The sequence below is a fragment of the Nycticebus coucang genome, chromosome 10, assembly GCF_027406575.1.
Source record: "Nycticebus coucang isolate mNycCou1 chromosome 10, mNycCou1.pri, whole genome shotgun sequence".
Taxonomy (NCBI): Eukaryota; Metazoa; Chordata; class Mammalia; order Primates; family Lorisidae; genus Nycticebus; species Nycticebus coucang.
Window position 1 is genome coordinate 41,756,423 of NC_069789.1, and position 22,199 is coordinate 41,778,621.

General features: G+C 38.9%; 1 long non-coding RNA gene across 3 annotated transcripts in view; it reads left to right on the forward strand.

Annotated features, from left to right (window-relative positions):
• The window catches only part of LOC128597644 (uncharacterized), a 95,119-nt gene that overhangs the window by 24,207 nt on the left and 48,713 nt on the right, over nt 1-22,199 (forward strand). For all 3 annotated transcript variants that reach the window (XR_008383306.1, XR_008383307.1, XR_008383308.1), the window contains exon 2: nt 7,838-7,897. This is a non-coding gene — a long non-coding RNA (uncharacterized LOC128597644). The remainder of the gene's footprint in view (nt 1-7,837; nt 7,898-22,199) is intronic.

The window sequence follows — 22,199 nt, forward strand, 5'->3', positions numbered from 1 at the left end:
GTCTACACTTAGATCCCTGAGTGTTCTCCAAACTTCCTTCCAAGAGGAATGTACTAGCTTGCATTCCCACAAGCAGTGCAGAAGTGTTCCTTTTCTCCACATCCACGCCAACATCTGTTGTTTTGGGATTTTGTGATGCGGGCTACTCTTACTGGAGTTAGATGGTATCTCAGAGTAGTTTTGGTTTGCATTTCTTTGATGATTAAAGATGATGAGCATTTTTTCATGTGTCTGTAGGCCATGTGCCTGTCTTCTTCAGAGAAGCTTCTGTTCATGTCTCTTACCCACAATGAAATGGGATCACTTGTTTTTTGCTTAGTAATAAGTTTGAGTTCTCTGAGTCTATGTTTATCCTTTAAGGTAAGGTGAGATTCTTGAATGCAGCAGATGTCTGGCCTGAGTTTTTGTATCTAGTCAGCCAACCTGTGTCTCTTTAGAGGGCAATTTAAGCCATTCACATTAATTGAGAGTAATGATAAGCCAGACAGAGTTTTTCAAAAGTCCACTGGAAATTTTTATCCTTTCACCACTATGGAATTTAGAATTTGATCAAAAGTTTCTGAGTGAGTTTATTTTGGTGGTGGAGGATTGTGTTGTTCATTAAGGAGGATAGGTCTGAGAATATCCTAAAGACTGGTTTGGTTATGGCAAATTTCTTCAACATGTGAATGTCATTAAAGTATTTAATTTCTCCATCATAAACGAAACTCAGTTTAGCTGGGTAGAGGATCCTGGGTTGAAAGTTATGTTGTTTAAGGAGATTAAAGGGTGATTACTACCCTCTTCTAGCTTGAACGGTTTCAGCAGAGAGATCTGCAGTCATTCTAATGTTCTTCCCCTTGTACATTATGGTTTTCTTACGTCTTACAGCTTTCAGAATTTTCTCCTTCATATTAACTTTAGTGAAGTTAATTATAATGTGTGTATGAGAATTTTTGTTTGGATCGAGTTGTGCCAGTGTTCTAAAACTTTCTGCTATCTGAATTTTAGAATCTCTGGGCATTTAAAAATCTCTGAATTTTAGAATGTCTGGAAAATTCTCTTTGATTATTTCATGAACCAAAGCATCTGGATCCTTTGCAGCAACCTCATCACTTTCAGGTATTCCTATAGGGCAAATATTGGACCTCTTCGAATTATCCCAGAGCTCTCTGAGAGAATGATCTGTTTTTGTTCTCCACTTTTTTCCTCATTGAGTGTTTAGAAGCATTCAAAAGTTTTGTCTTCAATATCAGAGATCCTTTCTTCTGCCTGCTCCATTCTGTTATTGAGGGATTCTACTGTATTTTGTAGATCTTTGAGGGATGCAAATTCTTGCTTCAATGTGTCAAAATCTTTAGTCATTTTTGTCTTTAAATTTGTTGAATTCTTGAGACATCTTTTGAATTTCTGCTTTGAATTCTAATGTCATCATTTCCTCCATTTTGTTTATCTTATTTGCTATCCAAACTCTGAACTTGATTTCTGACATCTCAGCCACTTGTTTTTGAATGGGATCTTGTGCTGTGTCTGCATTATTGTTTTTGGGGGAAGTTGATATGCTCTGATTTTTCATGTTGCCAGAGTTTTTCTGCTGATTCTGCCTCATGATTGTTTTTCACTGTTGGCTAGGTGGTCAGGTAAGGTGAGGTTGGATTGGGGTTTCCTGGAGTTGTGGTTAACCATCCCTTTGTTAAGGATCTGAGACTGATGACTGCAGCTTTTTCCCCTTTAGCTTTGCAAAGGACCTGTACAGTATTATAGTCTGAGGCTAGGGAAAACTGCTTGGTGTGGTGGGGTTAGGTGGCTCAGTCTGGTTCATTCAACTGGTGGTGGCTCATTCAACTGGTTCTTGTCTGATCCTGGTGGAGCATTGACTCTGGCTAAGTCTTAGCTGTGAAGAAATACAAGAAATTAAGAAACCCCACCTCCCCAGACAACAACTGGAATGGGAAAATTGACCCTTCCTATTACTACACAACCAGGGTATCACCCGAGAGCGTCCTTGGGTGGTAGTCCCAAGTTAGGGGTTCTGAACCAATTGACCCAGTCAGTATGGACTCTCAAGAGGAAGAGTTTGAAAGGTCTACTGGCTGCTCAGATTTGGCTCTCTCTGGTGCTCTACGGAGTCAGAAAGGCCTGCCTGGTAGCAAAGTAGGACCAGGGAGCTGAGTCTCTTTCTCCACTTTGTTCCTTTTTCACGCCCAATCACTGGTGATTTTGCAGGGCTGCAGTCCTGCTTCCACCAATAATGTGAAGTGCCAGGGCTTAGAGCCTGTCAGAGTCAAAGGAAGGTCAATGCCCCTGAGGCCCGGCCACTGCCCTCAGCCACCAGCCAGCTGGGGGAACTGAAGCCTGCCTGCCTCAGGTGTTCAATAGCCACTGGCGAGTATTCCACTTGGGCTCAGTCTAGTCCTGGGGGTACCAGGCCAGCAAATGCTTTTCTCCCTCAGCCACCGTGCCTTTGCCCCTGCCGCTTTGCAGCACTAGTATCCCTATAGAGTGAGTTCTGGTTTCCTCTTGCAGTGCACAAAGTTTGGGGGGTGTTTCTCTAAGATTAGACCCTGGTGTGATCACTCTATTGTTGCTGGATCTTTGTGGAAAGTGCCCCTATGCAGCTCCTCTGCCACTGCCAAAGCCAGAGAATTCTGACTGTTGGAGCAGCTCCAGGAGCATGCTGCACACTGATCTGGCAGCAGGGTGCTGAACACGATTCTGGCAGTGTCCAATGCCCGGTGACTTCAGCTGGGAGGACACTACTCCACTGGTGATTCTGGTCTGGCAAGGGCCTGGTGCGGAGGTGGGGTAGGTGCGGGCACGCGGCTTTAGCTGTCTCCGGCCGGGCTGCACATGGCACACAGCCTCAGTGATCTCTGGCTGGGTGGGGTGTGGCGCTCGGCCTCAGTGGTCTCTGGTTGGGCAGGTGTGGTGCAGAGGCAGGGAGGGCACGGGGGCAGGGCTTGGGACCCACAGGGTGGCTTGGAGACGGGGAGGGTATGGGGGACCAGCTGGGCAGGGGGTGGGGCACTCAGTCAGGTAGTCTGGTGGCAGCGCTGCTCATGAGCCTCCTCCCTTAGTCTCTGCAGGTGTAAGGAATCTGGTTTATCTGGTGAGGGGAGAAGGGGTGGACTGGAAGGAAGTTCAGAATGGCAGGGAAAATGTTAGTTCAATTTATCTGCCTGGTAAGAGAATGTTCAGAGTCACCACACAATTGCTCTGGAGGAAGTAGCCCCACTTCCTACTGCTCTCACCCGTGGGTTGAGACAAGAGACCCTCAGTTCACTACTTGCCTATAGAAAACCCACAGGAGAAAACAGAGTGAAGGGAAAAGGAAAAAAAGAACCTGCAGCTTTCTTGGGGAAGGGGTCGGGCACTTTTCCTTTCTGTTGAGTTTTGTACCTGCAGATTGTTGTCTTGGAATCACGGCTTGCCTCTGCAGCGGTGACCTGCAGTTATCTCACTTCTCTCTCAGCTGGGCTCCCTGTCCTCAGCTTAATTGGATACTTTCTGGATGTTATCTTTCTCTCTGGACAGGAGCTTCTGTTGGAGGCTGCTTCCAGTTGGCCATCTTGCCCTGATCTCCTCGCTTCCTTTTTTTTAATGCTTGTATTTATCCAATAGGACTTGTATCCTGGGTGGTCATTGAATATGTGTAGAATGATGTAGAATGACTTATACTGAGCTTTGCTCTGGGTCTTCTAAACAACAGTTAGTGTGCTAATCTTGCCTCTCAAGTGTCTCCTAATATAATCTGAAGTTTTAGACATTCTTCCTTACTTATTGCTTTTATCATTTAATGTAAGTTCCTTACCTCTTAATCACTATTTGTAGCAGTACAGCTGAAAGTGAAGATAAAAACTGTGTTCTCTCTCTTTATAAAAACAAGATTCAAGTATTGTTTAAAATTTATATATACTTATTTTTTCCTTGCTTGCAATAATAGTACTGTTTTAGAACTTTTCACTAAAATGGGATTATGTTTGTCCTTTAACACCAGGGAGTGCAAACTTTGGATCATGGTCCACGTTCATTGTTGCCTGTTTTATGAGTAAAATTTCACTGGAACACAACCATGCTCTGTCATGTGTGTACATACAAAAGCAGCCTGTAGTGGCGAGTGGAAAAATTGTGACAGAAGCTCTATGATCTACAAAGCTAAAATAGTTACTGTCTGCTCTTTACGGGAAAGGTCTGCATATAGATGGATGTTTAGAGCATTAATTATGTTGCTATGAAAACAAGCATTCATATACCGTATTGTTAGCTGTGTTCATCAATGCATCCAACAACACTCAACTTTTCAAGGTTCATTTGAATATTTCCTATCATGCATGTTTACATTTAAATAATTGCATATTTCCCAGGTAATTCTCTCTAGACTGGGACTCTGCCAACATTTTCTCAAAATCAGAGTTCTGTTGTCTTTTCTTTGGATTATAGAATTATAAAGTTTACATGATAGTTGAAAACATGATTTTGGGGGGGTCTGGGTAAGTCAGGCTTCAAAGCAAGACCTGCCATTTAATGGCTGTGAGTGACTGCTAAGCACCCAGAAAATAACATACATAAGCTCAGGCAGGTCACTTGAATGCACCAATCCTTATTTTATTCATTTATAAAGTAGAAGTAATAAGAGAGAGTAGCTCTCTCACAGGCATAATATGAGAATCAAATTTTTAAAAAGTCATATAAAATGTGTTCATAGATTATGGCCAGAGCACAAGGTTATACCTCATAAATAGTGTTTTTTTCTATGATAAACAAAGTAAATAGATAATAAAAAATAATCATAATAACATTGCAGTTACTTCAGTTCTTCACTTGATGTAGTGTGTGTTACGTATCTCCCTTATTCTTATTCCTACATCAGTGGCCTGGGCTGCTTCTTTGACTCATAATAAAGCTCAGCGCTTCATTCCGAGCCATAATGATATGATGTGAGGTAAAGCAGAACTCCAAGTTTATCTATGTTTCTTAATTAGTCTCCCTCATTGAGTTTCTGTGTCTCCAAGTGCAATTAATATGCTATGTGTTTCTCCAACACACTAAACAATTCTCTGTCCCCAACCACACTAGAATCCCAAACTGATGAAATGATGATGGGAGGGGGAATTCCCTGAGGTGCCCAATAGTGACTTCTAAGCCTAAGGGATTATCAAGAATGCTCACATTCATATGGTACATGGGGAATTTTTATTTTTATTTTTTTTTGAGACAGAGTCTCTGTGCCCTCGGTAAAGTTCTGTGGCGTCACAGCTCACAACAACCTCAAACTCTTGGGCTCAAGTGATCCTCTTGCCTCAGCCTCCCGAGTAGCTGGGACTATAGACACTCACCACAACACCTGGCTATTTTTAGAGATCCAGTCTTGCTCTAGCTCAGGCTGCTCTGGAACTCCTGAGCTCAGGCAATACACCCAACCTTGGGCTCTCAGAGTGCTAGGATTACAGGTGTGAGCTACCGTGCCCGGCCTACACGGGGAATTCTAATGCACCTATCCACATTCGGACAATGCTGCAAAACTTAAACAGGGCAGGTTTAGGTTTTTCTACTAAGCTGGGTCTTTTTGTTTCGTATATATAGTTGCCAAACTATCTGAAGCTTTACCATTGGAGAGCCATTTATTTGAGGATTCTCTTTCTACTCACTGCAAAATAGGCAAATACTTTTTTCTGTAGCAAAACTTTTTCTCTACTAAAAAAGTTTCTCCTTCCACTAAAGTTGTTACATTTTACTTGCTACGTGGTAGTATGTGTCACATGCTCCCTTATAGTTGTTTATTTGTTATTGTAAATCACTTCCTCCTCTGTTCTCTAAAGCCCTGGGCGTGTGCCGTACATTCCCAGCTTTCTGTACATCCCAGGCAGGTACCTGCACATGGGCATTTCTCAGTAACTGTTACCAGAACAAAAACTGTTTCTTTGCTTTCCAAAAGACTCCATCTTTGAAAAAAAAATGTATGCTTTAGACAAGTTCTATTACCAGTTAATAAATGCTGTAGTGTATTGATCAAATAATATCTTCTACTATGAATTGAATGTTGTTTCTCCTCCAAATTACCATCCATCAGTGTGCAAGTGTTTGGAGGGGGGCCTTGGGAGGTAATTAGGATTGGACAAAGTCATGAGAGTGGGGCTTTCACAGTAGAATTAATGATGTTATAAAAGAGGAAGAAAGGTGAGCTCTTTCTTTCTCTGCCAGGTGAGGACATAGCAAGAAGGCACCCCTGTGAAACGGGGAAGCAGACCCTCACCAGCAGCCAAATTGGTACCTTAATGTTGGACTTCTCAGTCTCCAGACAGTGAGAAATACATTTTTGTTGTGTAAGCCACCCCTTCTATGGTATTTTTGTTATAATATCCTAAGTAGACTAAATTGCCTTCTTCCCAATATATACTTTTTGCAGATATTTTTGGGTGTCTAACCCTATGCCCATTCGCAAACACCTTCTTCTTCATCTTCTTAGATTAATGAACCTGCCAAAATTATTGCTTGCTTTCATATCTTCCTTCACAGGTAGGCATAGCCATGCAACACAGATCTGGGCAGTAGACTACAGGAGAAGTCTTCTGGGACTTCTGAGAAAGGTTTCAATTTCCTAACAAAAAGGATAGATGTCACTGGCTCCAGCCTTTCACGATCCTTTCTACACCATCCTTTCTGATGCCTGGAGCTCTGGCAGATGGCACTGCTTCATGTTAAGAATGGAGGGGGGTGGGACCTTGGTGTGTGTCACATTTTATGGGAGCAAGACATGATTGCAAGAGGGAGTTTACCTAACAATTGCAATCAGTGTAACCTGGCTTATTGTACCCTCAATGAATCCCCAACAATAAAAATAAATAAATAAATTGCTTTGAAAAAAAAAAAAAAAAGAATGGTGGTGAATGGACAGAAAAAGCATGGCTCCTTGATAACATTATTGAGCTACTGAACCACTTCAGCAGACAGATACTCCAACTTTCATGTTATATCAGATAAAGAACCTCCCCCAATTTGTTTAGATCATTTACATTGTATTTAGTGATGCTTGAAACCAAACAGTCCTAACTATGAAATAGTTGATAATAAATTCACCAAAATCCTTTTAAAACATTTATATTAGGAGATATGAGTAGAAATTGTGCTGTCATTTAACCAGTATACATAAAGAGTAAGCAAAACAGGCAGATTGGTGTTTAGGAACAAGTGTTTAATTTTCAGCCTCAGCCCACCACCCACTAGTTCACTTAAACAAGTTATTGTCCCTTTATAAAGCTTGGTTTCTGTGTTTGTAAATTGGAGAGCATTATGTAATAAAAGACCATAAGAATCAAATGAGAAAAATGCATAGAAAGCACTTATTTGGCACATAGTAAGCACTCAATAAATATTTCTTTGTTATTTGTAATTTTACAGTATGAAGTCATGCTAAAGAACTTAATTTATGAAATCTGTTACCAATTCACAACAGTTAAAACTTTTGGATTTTTTACTGTCCTGCTTTGATTTGATGTCCATAAATAAATTCAATTCTATTTACTATTTCTTCCCAAAGGGATAGGAAAGCAGCACATCACACAAATGTTGGAAGACATTATTCCTGTGTCATTTATCATGCTCTTGTTATTGTACATCTAGCATAATTCCAATCTGTCACAATTCAATTAGCTCAAAACAAGAGATTTACTTGAGTGAGCTTTATTGGAATTAATTGCCATTATTATTAATGTCCATTGCCAATGTGAATTTGAATCTATTGTGAACTGTCCATTCAAAGAGTGTTGTTATTTCTCTTGCCTGTTGAGTGTTCTGAGTTTTTATTTATCTAGTTTTAGACTAAGAATGAACCTTTAACAAGATTGTTTTTTCTCCTCAGTTTGGGAGTGGTCTTCTGCCTGGTCCATCGCTAAAACAGGAGATACCAAATGGAAGAAACGTATGATTTATATGAGAAAGAATGAAAATAAAAATCACACCCCACTTAGAGGAAGAGACTGGGACCTAGTCAAAATAGCCAAAGATGAAAGCTTAGCAACTTTATACATTTTAAGCACTGCCTGGAATTCTGACTGATGGGAGATTCTGGAAGAAGGCTTAAGCAAATAAGTATGCTAAGAGAAACACTGGAGTTGTTTCATTCTGTGGCTGTTTTAATCTCTGGGCATGAACTAGTAATTATTTTCATAGCGAGTGGGAGTGGAAGTAACCAGGGGATTTCTGAGGCCTATAATGGACTTCGGTGGTGCGATCTGAGAATCAAATGTTATACCACACGATTACAAGGCTCTCCATCTCTTCTGACCAGGGCAAATTTTAATCCACACTCCAGCCCTCAACGTATCCTTGCAGCATAAGTTTGCTGAGGGGCCTTTGTCTTGCTTCCTGGGCTTCAGAAGAAGTAAAATGGCATTAGCTGTTGTCACAGAGGCAAACTGTGAAGGACTGAACGAATCCATGGCTCTCAGGAAGGGACACATACGATGCTTCTATGGCTTCAAGTCTATTTCTTTACAGGTAACTGTGTGGAATTAATTATCCACAATAGATTAAAAATGACAGGGTCTCTGCCCCTGAGAAGAAATGATAAAGCATCCAGGAGAAGATTAAACATAGCAAACTTCACCCAGTTACATTTTTCATGTACTGATTATTTACTTTTAGTAACTCAACTCAACCTTTCTGAGTTTGTTCCCTGGTATATACAAAATTCTTTGAGAAACTTCTTGAAGTTTAAACCACTGTGATTTTACTTGGCTCCTAGCATCTTATGCCTAGGATGATATTGAAAATGTCTATAATGGAAAATGAAGAGAGAGAAAAAGTTCAAGTTGCTGGAAAGGCCCTTATTATCCCATTACATTATTCTTTAATTTCAAACACTGTGTCTATTTTTTTTAATTCCTAAAGCTATATATGGCCTAAATATTGTCTCATTTCTCTGTATCTCCTCATTGCAGGTACAAGAAATTAGAAAAAATGTCATCCCAAGGTTTACTGTTTTCAAAGAGGACATTTTTTTTTGTGGCTCGCATGACTGGTGGGCACTAGAAGAATGTCCTCTAGGTTAGGCTCTGTCCCTTGACATAGTATTTTTCTTACATACCGAAGCTAGATTAAGTTTCCTAGGCATGGGCCGTGCCTGTGGCTCAAAGGAGTAGGGCATTGGCCCCATATGTCGGAGGTAGTGGGTTCAAATCCAGCCCCGGCCAAAAACTGCAAAAAAAAAAGTTTCCTAGGCATTACTTCTGCTGTGTTGAAATGAGGCCTGGTTTCTGCTGTCTGTGGCACGGTTCTTTCTGAAATCTGGCCAGCCCTAGGTTTCAAGTCTCATCTCTTGTCATTCCTTTACTTGAACTTGACTACTAAGGTCTGGACAAATTTGGTTACTAGTTATCCTTCCAAAATATACTGTGTAATTTCCATGTGTGATTTTTTGGTTGTATTTCACTTTGTAGTGCCCTGTCATCTGCCTCCCTGTCAATCTGGTTTACGTATCCTGGTTTAAATTAAAAGCCCTTTCCTCCAAGAGGTCTGTTGTGGCCTTGTCGGGTCTGATACTTTCCTCTTTTAGACTCCTGCAGTTTTCTACTTGTGCAAATATTAGTTCCCTTTTTACTTGTTGCCCTTTATTAAGCTAGTTGCAAACTTACCTTCATTAATTCAATGTATATTTATTAACCACCCTCTCTGCTGTCATAACTGTTCTAAGAACAGGAGATATATATTCATGAATTCAATAGGATTTCTCTCCTATTAAATTGTGAACTCCTTGAAGACACACATAATATCCATTTTGATTTTATATTTCCAGTTGGACAATGCTTTGGATATGGAAAGCAATTAGCAAATTGTATGAAATAAAGAAAGCAGTGGCTTTTAACTCCATAGGACTCTATGCTGCCTTTAGCCAACATTTTGTAAAGCCCGTTTTACCAGGCTGAAGGAAACATGACAAATAGTATAATTTGTCTATATACATCATTTCATAAGTATTAATAAAATATCTGTACATAAATATAACACCCTGAAAAAGGATAAATATAATAAAAGAAAAAATTTATCAGAATCTAACACACATTTTATTACATAAATCATTATACAGGACTACTTAGAAAATATGGTTAAGTAGTCAGATATTTGCCCCAACTTACAATGAATACATTTTGGGTTTCCAACAAATAAGAAAGCAAGAAACCATTTCTTATATGAAAAGAAGGAAAATAAAATACTAGAGTTGTGAATGACACTATTTTCTATTTTAGTTTTCTCTTTTTCTGGAATCCTAATTTACACATTCACTGAACCTTTTACACTATTGCAAGGGTAACTGAGAATCTGATTTTTCTTTTACTATTTTTATGTCTGTGCTTCAGGGTGTCACATAAAGACAAGGTAGTGTTTGGGTAGGCCATACCCACCTGGACTCATTTGTGTATGATGAAGGAAGGATAGAAATAACCTTAACTGAAGTTGGAAAAATTGCAAAACAACGAAGAGGGGAAATACAGAAGTCTGGCAGTCTAACAAATGAACTGCGTCTTACCTGTAAATGGAGGGCCAAAATATTATAATTCATATGAAATGACCCAGGGCAGAGTAATGACAGAGCAGCACAGAAAACATATCTTGTATTTTAAAATCTTGCCATGTGTCGGGGGATACTTTCAGTTTCTGGTATTTATTAAGATTTTGAAGGCCAAATATTTTGGCAGGTGGCAGGAAGCAGAGGGTGGATTAAGAAAAAAAGAGTGATACATAGAGGAGGCTGTTAAAAACTGTTTTATGAGATGTTTCTGGAGGCAGTATGAGAGAAAAATTAAAATTAATAGGCAATTCACTTCTGCTGTTAGTCACAACTGAGAAACTAGTATTGGAAGAGCCTTACTGTGGTAAACAACACGTATCTGTAAAAAAGATGTTCAGATATTGGACACGATCCAGCACAAGATTGAGACAAGGAAAACCAGTAAGGTGTGTCAGAGGATCGTTTTGGTTTTCTGTCTGGAGGTGCGTATTGGGACCATAGCACAGGGGTAGGAACCTACCTGTCACAGCTATCTTGCTAAGCTGACAGAGAGATACCAGAGCCTGGAACACTCAGGGAACTAGAAGTGCAGGGCAGAGAACAGAGAGAAAGGAGGAATGAAGAGAAAGATCCAGAAATCTGCATCAACCACCCTTTGACTCCAGAGCATGCCCAGGGCTGAGAACATCCAGAAGTTACATGCTGAGCAACTCCGGAGCATGCACAGGGCTGAGAAGTGTTTGCACTCAGTCTAGTCACAGCAGAAAGACCTCAGTAAACACCTGGGGCATTCAGTGCGGACCCCATCAAATCCTTGCCTCAGGAGTCATGCCAGCCTAGTTACTCAAGGCTGGATTTCCTAAAGCTTAAAAACATGACTCAAAAGAATCAAACTGATACATAAGTACTGTAATTACTCCTGGAATAATGAGTCAATATTCTTTAAAGGAAGACAACAGAATCAAGAAAATCAACAATCTAATCAAATTAATCAAAATATGCTTGTCACATAAAGACACAGAAAAATATGACCTGTAATTAGGAGAAAAAATGATGAATAGAAACAGACTCAGAAATGATAGAAATGTTGGAATTAATAAGCATTTATATGTAAATATAAATGTAAAAAAGAAATGAAAACTAAAAAAGGAAACAAATGGAATTTCTAGAGGTGAAAAACATAGTATCTGAAAGAAAAAAAAATGCTGGATGAGTTTAACAGCAGAATAGACACTGCAGGAAAAAGATCAATTAGCATGAACACATTATCATTGAAGCTTTTCACACCAAAGCACAGACAGAAAAAAGAATAAAAGAAAAAGCAGATTCTCAGTTACCCTCGCAATAAGGTAAAAGGTTTAGTGAATATGTAAATTAGGGTTCCAGAAAAAGAGAAAACTAGAATAGAAAAATATTTGAAAAAGTAATGCTCAAAAAAAGTCCTAACTCGATGAAAACTATAAATAGGTACAAGAAACCTAATGAACACATATACACACACATACGTGTACATACATGCACACACTCACATGCATATATACATATGCACCCAGGCCCACACACATGCACACACACATACACACATGGATGCACGAACACATACACACACACACATACACTGTAAGGAGGCCTATCAGAATGAAATTCCTGAAAACAGGTGAGAAAGAGAAAAATCTCAAAAGCATCCAGATGACAAAAGACACATTATGTGCCAGGAACAGAGGTAACAATGATCACTGACTTCATCAGAAACAAAGCAATCCAGGAGACAAGGAATGACATTTTTCAAATACTGAAAGAAAAACAAATCAACCTTTGTTAATCAAGAATTGTAAATAATAAGAGGGACTTTACCTAACAAATGCAATCAGTATAATCTGGTTTCTTGTACCCTCAATGAACCCCCAACAATAAAAAAAAAATAAAAAGAATTGTAAATAAGCAAAAACATCCCGGAAAAATGAAATAAAGACATTTTTACACAATGACAAGCTGAGAGAATTGTTCACCAGGTGTTAGAAGAAACGTTAGAAGATGTTCCTTAGTCTAAAAGTGAGGGATACTACTTAGAAACGAGATCAGCATGATAGAATGAAGAGCATCAGAAATGGCAAATATGAAACTAACGTTAAAGACCTTTTTGTCATTTCTCAATTCTTCAAATATTAGTGACCATATAAGCCAAAGTACATAACAGTGTAAGGTGGAGCTTATGACATGTAGAAAAGAAAAATAAATGACAATCATATTACAAAGGACAGGAGGAGAAAATGAAAAAAATTACTTCTGTAAGCTTCTTATATTATTTATAAAATGGTTGTAACTTTTTTTTTATTGTTGGTAATTCATTGAAGGTATAAGAAACCAGGTTACACTGATTGCATTTGCTAGGTAACGTCCCTCTTACAATTGTGTCTTGCCCCCAAAAGGAGTGTCACACACCAAGATCCCACCCCCTCCCTCCTTCCCTCTCTCTGCTCTTCCTTTCCCCAACCCTGGTTGTAATATTTTTGAAGTTGACCATGATAAGTTGAAGATACCCATTTTCTATAAAACATAAACTACTTATGATTCTAACTTTTTAAGAAAATGCCCGGCTCCATAAATATTTTATTTAAGAAAAAAATAGGCAATTCAAACAAAATAAATTTGCATTTTTTGCAGTAGAAATTTCTTATCATTGAGCTATGGTGTGTGTGTGTGTGTATATATATACACATACACGTATATATATGTATACATATATGTCTATATATACTGCACAGATAGAAGATCAACAATATGAAATACTTTTAAAATATCCTTAAAAACATAATTTTATTTGTTTCATGTAACTCTAGTAATTTGATGTTTGGTTTGGATTTTGTTTAAAAGTTTATATCATTGTTGCTACATGTTTTTAAGCTTCCTTACAGTGACCATTGTAATATCTCTAATAGTAACTTTATATTATAGAACTGTCATACAGCACTGAAACTCTTTCTCCCTAAATGCAAATTTGGAAATGTTCTAATATAGTAATTTAGGTTCTTTTTTTTTTTTTAAGAACTGCGTTTGAAATTCATACCTTTGCAATTAGTGCACCTTTCTTTTCTTCCTCCCTCGGGGAACTCTCTGTAAATGTTTATTGACATGCCTTTTTTCTGTTTTAAAGGAATGGATTGTGAACTAATCACTAATTAATTAGTTAGTTCTCAGTTTTTGGTAGCATCCATATAATAATCAATATTACACATAACCTTATCCATGAGTTGGAAAGAAAGAACAATGAAAATGTTCAGTGACGGAGGTTATTTTAAAATAAATCTAAGTTTCTTTTTAAAAATTTTAAAAGTTTTTATTGAGAATTTTTTTATTACCTGTAGGACTGTGCTTAATAAAATTTCCTTGATGTTACCATGAAAATTTATTTTATGTTAATATGATGTCATTTTCTTGAATTTTAAAGATCACCTTACTTAACTCCACAAATATCTCTAAAATAAATACATCATTTTTCAAGATTTTAATTTTGGCATTGTACTTGTCACTAACTAATTAGTGACAGTAATTAAATGAAATAATTCTACAACAGTATCAAATCATGAACATAAGATTTATAAGCAGTTTTCTCTGCAGGGACATCTTATGAAGTCAGAAAAGATTACTTATGTTGGATAAAATATTTATTATCTATTTCATTTCATAGGTGTCTAAATAATATTCCATTCAAAGGATTAGTCTTAATTTTATTAATGTAAGACTGAAAAAATATTTATTGATATCTGAAATGTTTTACCAAGAGTCTTGCCCACTAATTATTGATTAAAAATAGAATGAACTTTCTGGGGTCCCACCCCAGGGGCAGGGTCCATTAAGAGTTGTGTATCTGGTGGGGGTGGACTGAAGCAATGTGAAATTAGAAACAGTGTGATAAGACACACAGAATCAAATTTTCAAGTGGGACCACTGCCCATTTGTGGACTTCTGGCAGGTGGCCCTGATTGTCAGTTCCACTCAGCTGTTATTGAAAGCTATTTGCTCATTAGCCCAGAGAGTAAGCTGAGGAAGGGAACAAAGATGTCAGCAGTTTCTCAGCAAGCATATCTGCTCCTATTGTTTCCATAATCATTAACTTTAAGGGTCTGAGCAGCCTTGAGGAATCTGGAATCTGAGCCTTGTGTAGGGGCAGTCTCCTGTGTGTGGTCACACACACAGATTCCTGGGGGAGGGTGTTCATACCTGCTAGTTCACTGTGGAATAAAACACCACTGGTGTCAATCTCCTCTGAAGAATCAGTGGGAAAGAAGAATTTTCCTCTCATCACCACCACAGAGGCACCTTCCTCTGTGATAAGTGATATAAGCCCTCCTACCCATATTTCAGGGCTTGAGTTGTTCCCTTGATCTCTGCTCCAGCCATAATATTAATATCCACAATGGGTATTTGCTTTGGCTATTGACTGGGCAGGAGATGGCCTAGTTAATGCTTCTTGCTAGGCCTTGCACAAAGCTCCCTCTGTGGCCATTATTTCTTCAGAGTGTTCACAAACCCAGCACCAATGATTGTAAGCTGTATCCCCTATAGGCTGGCATCTAGGAAAAGCAGGAAACTTGCTCAGATAAGAAATTTAGCAGCCTGGTGTAGTGGCTCATGCCTGTAAACCTAGTATTCTGGAGTCTGAGGCAGTGGATTGCCTGAGCTCATGGTTTTGAGATCAGCCTGAGCAAGACCAAGACCTTGCTTCTAACAAGTAGCCAGGTGTTGTGGCAAAAGCCTGTAGTCTCAGCTACTTGGGAGGCTGAGGCAAGAGGATCACTTGAGCCCAAGAGGTTGCTGTGAGCTAAGATACCATGGCACGGTACCCAAGGGGACAGAGTAAGACTCTGTCTCAAAAAAAAAAAAAAAATTTGCAGTGGTTTGTTTAAGGGTAAACTAGCTTACTTTCCTTTGTTCCAACTTGCTCAGCTTATTTTTTTATTTTCCTCTTTTTCTGGGAGTATTTTCCCTTGCCAGGAATGGGGTCTTTAGTCCCCATTCTGCCTGCAGAACTCCTAAAAACATTATAATACTTTAAGTTGCTTACACAACCTTACTGTTGATGAATCATAGCTGGTCCCATTATGTATGATACAAACAATGATACTGGAAATGAAAATTTTTTCTAATTAATATTTAAAAAATTCCAAATATTGACATCCTTTTTGTACTTTATCAATACTTTTGAAAATATTAGTTTCTCTACAACTTTTTCTTTGCACATCTTCTGTATGTGAGCAGTAAATCTTGATTATCACACATAATACTGTCATTTACTTGTCATAAAAATTTGCTGGTTTCAGTTCATTACATAGCTAATTTTTCAACACCATTTGCTATCTCATCAACTCTTCTTGAAACAGCAACATAACCCAATGGCCAAAAAATTATTTGCATTTTTTAAATCATCGTTCTGTTAATAATAAATTCCTGCACAGCTAGTAAAATTAGCTTTCCTCCAATATTGTGTAGCTTACCACATTTTGTAGTCATTTGTACTGCTCCCTAAAATTTTGTCCTTTTTTGATTAAAAAACTTTGTAATCAGTCCAGGGAAAAGATTCCTTGGAAATGTAACAACATATCTTTGACATTTTTTAGAAATATTGTAAAATTTTTCTTTAATCATTGTAATATATATATATTTTACTTCATTAGAAAAAAAACACATTGGGAGAGAAGGCATTTTGTTAATTTCTCTTTCATGGGCAAAGCTATATAACCCAATTTGTAACTGTTAGGTAACTGTTAGTCATTATCCCTTATATTTGATATTTTGATATAAGATCTATGATCAATGAGCATAAATGGAACAACTATGAGTATAGACTAATATGAGTATCTTATATTAGAAATGAAGCTTCTGTGACCTGAGTTTCTTTTGGCAGCACAGTTTTCCAAAATGTTGAATTGAGCAACCTTTGTATGATAACAAAATACAGTCTTCTCTTTATATAGTAGGTGCAGTTTTGGTAAATTTAATATATAAAAGTTATTAAGTAAATTATTTAATTTATATGTAAAGAAATCAGGGTCAAGCTTCAGATAATTGTACCACTTAAATCATTTTAAATATCATTTTTTAATCTGGATTATATGAAATGATTCTTTTTAGTTTCATATTTCCCTGAGCATCATAAATTGTCTAGCATAACCTGGTATCTTCTTACTAAATTCTAGAAACCTCCCAAACGTTGTTGATGAAACACTGTGGTAGATTTCTAAAATGTTTCCTAGAGATTTTCCATTGGATGACATTGGGTAAAAGAGTAATTGTGAATTTAATATGGGCAACCCTTTAGGGCTACATGCTGAGAGTTGCTTATTGCAAACCCTGCCTATAAATACCAGATAAGAAAGTGAGGTGGGGCTGAACTCCAGCCTGAGCTTAATCCTGCCTGGAGGAAGAAGTAAGCACATTTATCTTTCTTACAAAAGTATCTTCATCTTGCCAAACACTAATTGAGATAAGTCACTTTTTTATTTTGTATAAAGGTGCTATAAAATCAAATTATGTATAAAATGATCAAGCAGAATGCTCCCACCTCCAGTTAAATGTATATAGATAAGAAGTAAGTCAGCAAGCAAAAGAGAAAAAAAACTCAAAACAAAAACAAAATTTGTCTAAAATAATTTATTTATTTTAATATCTTCATAATTGTGAATGTGCATTATAGCTTCCTACTGGTCATTTCAGAGGCATGGCAGTTAGAGGGTGAATGTGGTTACATTTAATCATCTTTACATTGACTGCAAACTTCATTCCTATATCACAGCTGGATTTCTAGTGAAAACTCATTATTTTTAAATTGGTAGTAGTTTGTTACAGTGGCCAGGCACAGTGGCTTACACCTATAGTCCCAGAACTCTGGGAAACTGAGGTGGGACGATCCCTTGAGCTCAGGAATTCAAGACCAGCCTGAATTCAAGACCACTTCTTACCTGGCCCAAAAGCAAGACCCTGTCTATAGTAAAAACAGAAAAATTAGCTGGGTGTTGTGATGGGTGCCCATAGTCCAAGCTACTCGGGAGGCTAGGACAGGAAGATTGCTTGAACCTTGGAGTTTGAGGTTGCTATGAAGTAGGCTTACATCGTGGCACTCTAACGTGGGCAAAAGAATGAGACTATGTTTCAAAAAATAAATAAATAAATTGTTACAGGTTGGGGATATGCATAGAGATTGATCCTACCCAAATAAGTGCATGGGTCATATTTTGTATTAATTCTCTTCTGAGGACACTTGATGTATTTTCTTTTTTACCATGACATTCAGGCTGATCATAGTCCCCACATAATCCTAACCTGCAGCTGGGTTTGGGGACCTGTTAGTTAGAGTGATGGGACTGAAGTTCTAGCCTGGAATAGAGAATGGCATGTGTCTACTGTGTCTTCCAAAGGACAGGTATGGAGACTGTAGAACGCTGCAAAGGGTATGAATCCAGCTCAGAAGACGATGCATCACAACACAAGGACACTTGACGGAACAGATTGAGGTGATAAAAAAATATTTTTAAAGATTGTTTTCTGAGTCATTACTGCCACTGAAAAATAATGATAACAAGCCACAGGAAAAGTTATATTTGGCTGGAGTCCCCACCAGAGCCCAGCACTGATGCTTCCAGACATTCTTTGTAACTTGGCAATAAAATATCATTTATTATGGAAAGGCAGTGTTCTTGAATACATATTAACTCCTCTCCATGGTGTCTGGGGCTGGTCGCCACACAAGACCTTTGCAGCCTATACTGTGCCCCACTTTCTACCTGGCCCAGTTCCTCTGCCTTGGCACTTTCTCTCGCCCCTCTCACCTGTGGACAGCAAGGTACCTCTTTCCTGAAGAACCCGCTTACTTCCTCTGCTCCAGATCTCTTCGGATACTGTCTCTGAGTCATACATGCATGTCTTTCAGCCGAAAAAGTTCACTAGGGCTGGTCTGGGGAAAATCGGTGGTGATTCTAAGTTGCAATCAGGGAAGGCAAGGGGGAGGGGACTCTTTATCCTACAGTTTCCCTGCTTTTTGGAGCTGTGAGTCAGAACTTCTGGGTCTGTTATGTATTACTAGCATGGGAAAAGTATCAGGAAGGACTTAAGAGTGGGCAGATTCTAAAATCAGATAGATTTTAATTTGAATATTGGCTCTTCTACTGCCTTTGTCAATAATTTAAACTTATTCAAATTATTGCAGCCAGTGTGAATTTAATTTGAATCTTAGCTCTTCCACTACCTGTGTGACTAAATCTCCCTAAACGCTGTCCTGTTCAATGAGGATGATACTACATTCACTCCCAGTCACTCCTTTCGAAGGTGCCTTCACCCAAATGTATAGATTCTGATTCAAAAACACCCCAGATGTAGTTCACTGTTGACCACCTGGGCCTTAATGAGGCCTCTTCCAGGCAACCTGGTGTCCTTAAGACAAGCTAGGTTGGAACTGGACTGAAGGCTACCTATTGTACAAAACAAATAAAAACATTACAGAATTTTCAGGAACTAACTTGATAGCTCAAACTCAGGCAATTCTAGTTTTCCTGGACTAGAGAACAGAAAGAAAGATGCCCGCACAACTGCAGGATGGAGGCTTTCAAGTAGAATGAACACACCTTTGGTCATTATTCCTCCGTGGGTTTAAATTTACTAGTATTTCTTTTTATTTTATACTTTTGGAGGGGTGGGTCTGGGTGTGAGGAGGAGGATGGTATCCTCTGCCACAGTGCCTCTTTTTAGAAGCATGCTTCCATCTCGTCTGAGCGAGCATGCACAAGTACAAAGACCCTGATCAACACATTCATTTTTAAGACAATAACTTAACTGCCATGGGTCTCCTTACTAGAAAAAGGTAGGTTATTTTGCTAATTGTCTGGCACCCTGGAATCATCTGACATAGGACACCTAGCAGTTCTCAGCTGCCAGTTAAAGTGACCGAGGGGAGAGTTGGCTTGGCTCTCTCCTTCCCACGGCCCCCATGCTTTTGTGTGGTTTGGGGCTGCTTTTATGAGACAGAGAGATTTTCTTTCAGGAAAATATGGTGAACTGAAAAGTCCTTTGTATCTTCCATAACCTGGGGAGAAGGGTTTCAGCTCTCCTTCGTCTGGAAGGCAGGGTGGCTGAAACCTAACAAAGGAAGCCATTTTAAGCTTGATGAGCTGAGAGAAGGGTGACTATTTGAAGCTTTGGAAAAATCCCAGAAGGTGGCTTTTCTCCCTTTTAATATAAATGTGTGACTAGACTCTAAGAGCTGACTTGATCTGTGTGCGCCTGGTGGGCACAGGCCTTGAAGGCTGCTACTGTTAGCCGCTAAGTGGCACGTGCACCCTCTCTTGAAACTGAGCCAGGGATGTGGCCTATGCTGGACAGGTTTATGCATGTGCTAGAATAACCTTTAGAATCACCTAATTAAACATATTATAATGTCAGCTCATGGTCCAAACACGTTCTCTTAGAAAAATATAATACTTATTCTGGAATGGGACAAGAATTTTTATTTTTGCGTTTAATATCAACGATTTACAAAGCTTTAACATTTTATTAAAAATTCTACCATTTGTGTTTTCCCAAGGTTCTTGATTAATTTTTCAAAGTGTGGAAAGAAATCTTGGGCTTCTCTCCTCCTGCCACCAGCTTCCTGCTTCTTTCTTCTCTGTAGAGAAATCATGCAACTCTGGCACTTGGAGAGGAGCAGTGCTCTTTGAATCACTGCTGAGGCCCTGGGGGTGGAGTTGATTATTTTTGCACAGGGGTATTAAAATGCCAGACATCACTTTTTTTTTTTTTTTTGTCTCCTGGTGAAGATATCTGTACATTGAAAAAAGGCATACTTCAGCCCTTTTCAAAGAAATTTTGCATGTGCAAATTATGAGAACTCAAGAGAATTAGCTATATTTCTTTAAATAAATCCCCTCAAGGTCCATCTGAAGATGGTTGTGGTTCTCTAAGAAGCAGTAAATTCTGCCTGGGGGGAATGTTGCACCAATAGCCCTCCCCGCCCACATTCTCTAGCAAGTATCCAGTGGATGGGGTGGGGCCGCTGCAGGATGGCACATATTAGGTAATACCACCCCCACCCCCCCTACCGTTGTTAGACTGCAGATGTGTGAACTAGTTTAAGACTTTTATTAGGGTTTTTATTAGACTCCACTGCAGTCCCCGCCTCTTTACAGTTGCCAACTTAGCCAGTTGCTCACAAGTTATAACAAATTAGGAATACCTAATGCCTAAGCTATTCTTACACTTTGGGGGCAAAATCCCAAACAAATCATAGTCTTCCTTGTGAATCCAGTCTCCCTCTTAGAAACTGCACTTACAGGCAGAATGGCACTTGAGCCAGGGTTTTGTTATGGCTTTGTAATAATAGCATGGTTCGATTCTCTCAAGCACGTAAAACCCAGAATCCTTTATCATTTTCTGCCTGGTCACGGCACCCTCTCTCACATCTTTGATGGTCTTCAAGTCATTTTTTCTCTTCTTTTTATTGCACAAACGTTTAAGTGACCTTAATCCTTCTGTGAGGGCCAGATTGGCATCTCTGAAGGGTGACATTGGGTTATGATCCCCAGAAGAGGTACTTATGAAGTAGAAGATTCCCATTCTCTCTCTTTAGTTGGGGGCAGAGCTCAGGAAGACAAGGACACTTTTCTTACATAGGGTGAAATGGCAGCCTGGTCCTTGGTCAGTTTTCTATCACATGCCAGTGATGCAAGCTTACTGGGCTTTCTAGCTCCATTATCAGAGAAAGACGTTAATCTCTCCCTCTTTAGACGGAATGAACACAAAGCAGAAGGCGCCTTTCTCTCCATGTTAATGGTGTGCGCTGAAAAGTATCAATTCACCCTCAAACATTTTCCCTTAAAGTTTCAGTCCAGGCACCCAAATGAGATTGTTATGCACTAATAGTTGACCTGAAAAGTAAGTATTTTGGACAAATGAAATGATAGGGCATCATAACCTTTTTGAAAATGAAAACTATTTGTTGAATCACTGTCATAGTTGAACATATTTATCTTTAATGCCATACACAAGACAGATGCACAAACATTGCCTGCCCTGTCCATAGCCCAATAGTGAAAGAGATTAACTGAATTAAGTATACCTCATAGTTTTTGTCGTTTGCTGCTTTATTTCTTGCCACAATAGTCACTTTCTGTGGTTATGGTTACAAACCAAGGAGTAGCTTAAGAATTCCAAGAAAAATGATGTGGGTGTTACATCATGTACACTTACTCCACTTGTTTGATAGATAAAATTGAGCCCAGAAAAGAAGTGAAATATTTTACCAGAAAAACCTATGTACAAATTCTGACTCTGCTGTATCCTATATGTTGGGCCTTGGGCAAGTTGTTTAACTTTTGTTACCTCAACGGTGTACAGGAGGCAATGTTAACTGTCTGGTCATTACCTGATTAAATATGAAGTGTCTGGCACAGAACAGGTGCTCAGTAGACCACTAGTTGCCTTCCTCTTTCCTAAAGTCTCCAAAGAGATGTCAAAGGCATATCTGGGACCAGAACCCAATATTCTCAGCTCTTGGTCCTTTGTTCTTCCCATTACACCAAGCTGCTTCCTGTGGAGGTTTATGGGGGAAATTACCTGGTCAAATAGCTGCTGCTTCTCACTAAGGAATGTACTGGGGAGGTGGTGTGCATGAGAAGTAGACATGTGTTGCAGCCGTGACCACCACAGCGGAGACTGCTGGAGGGTT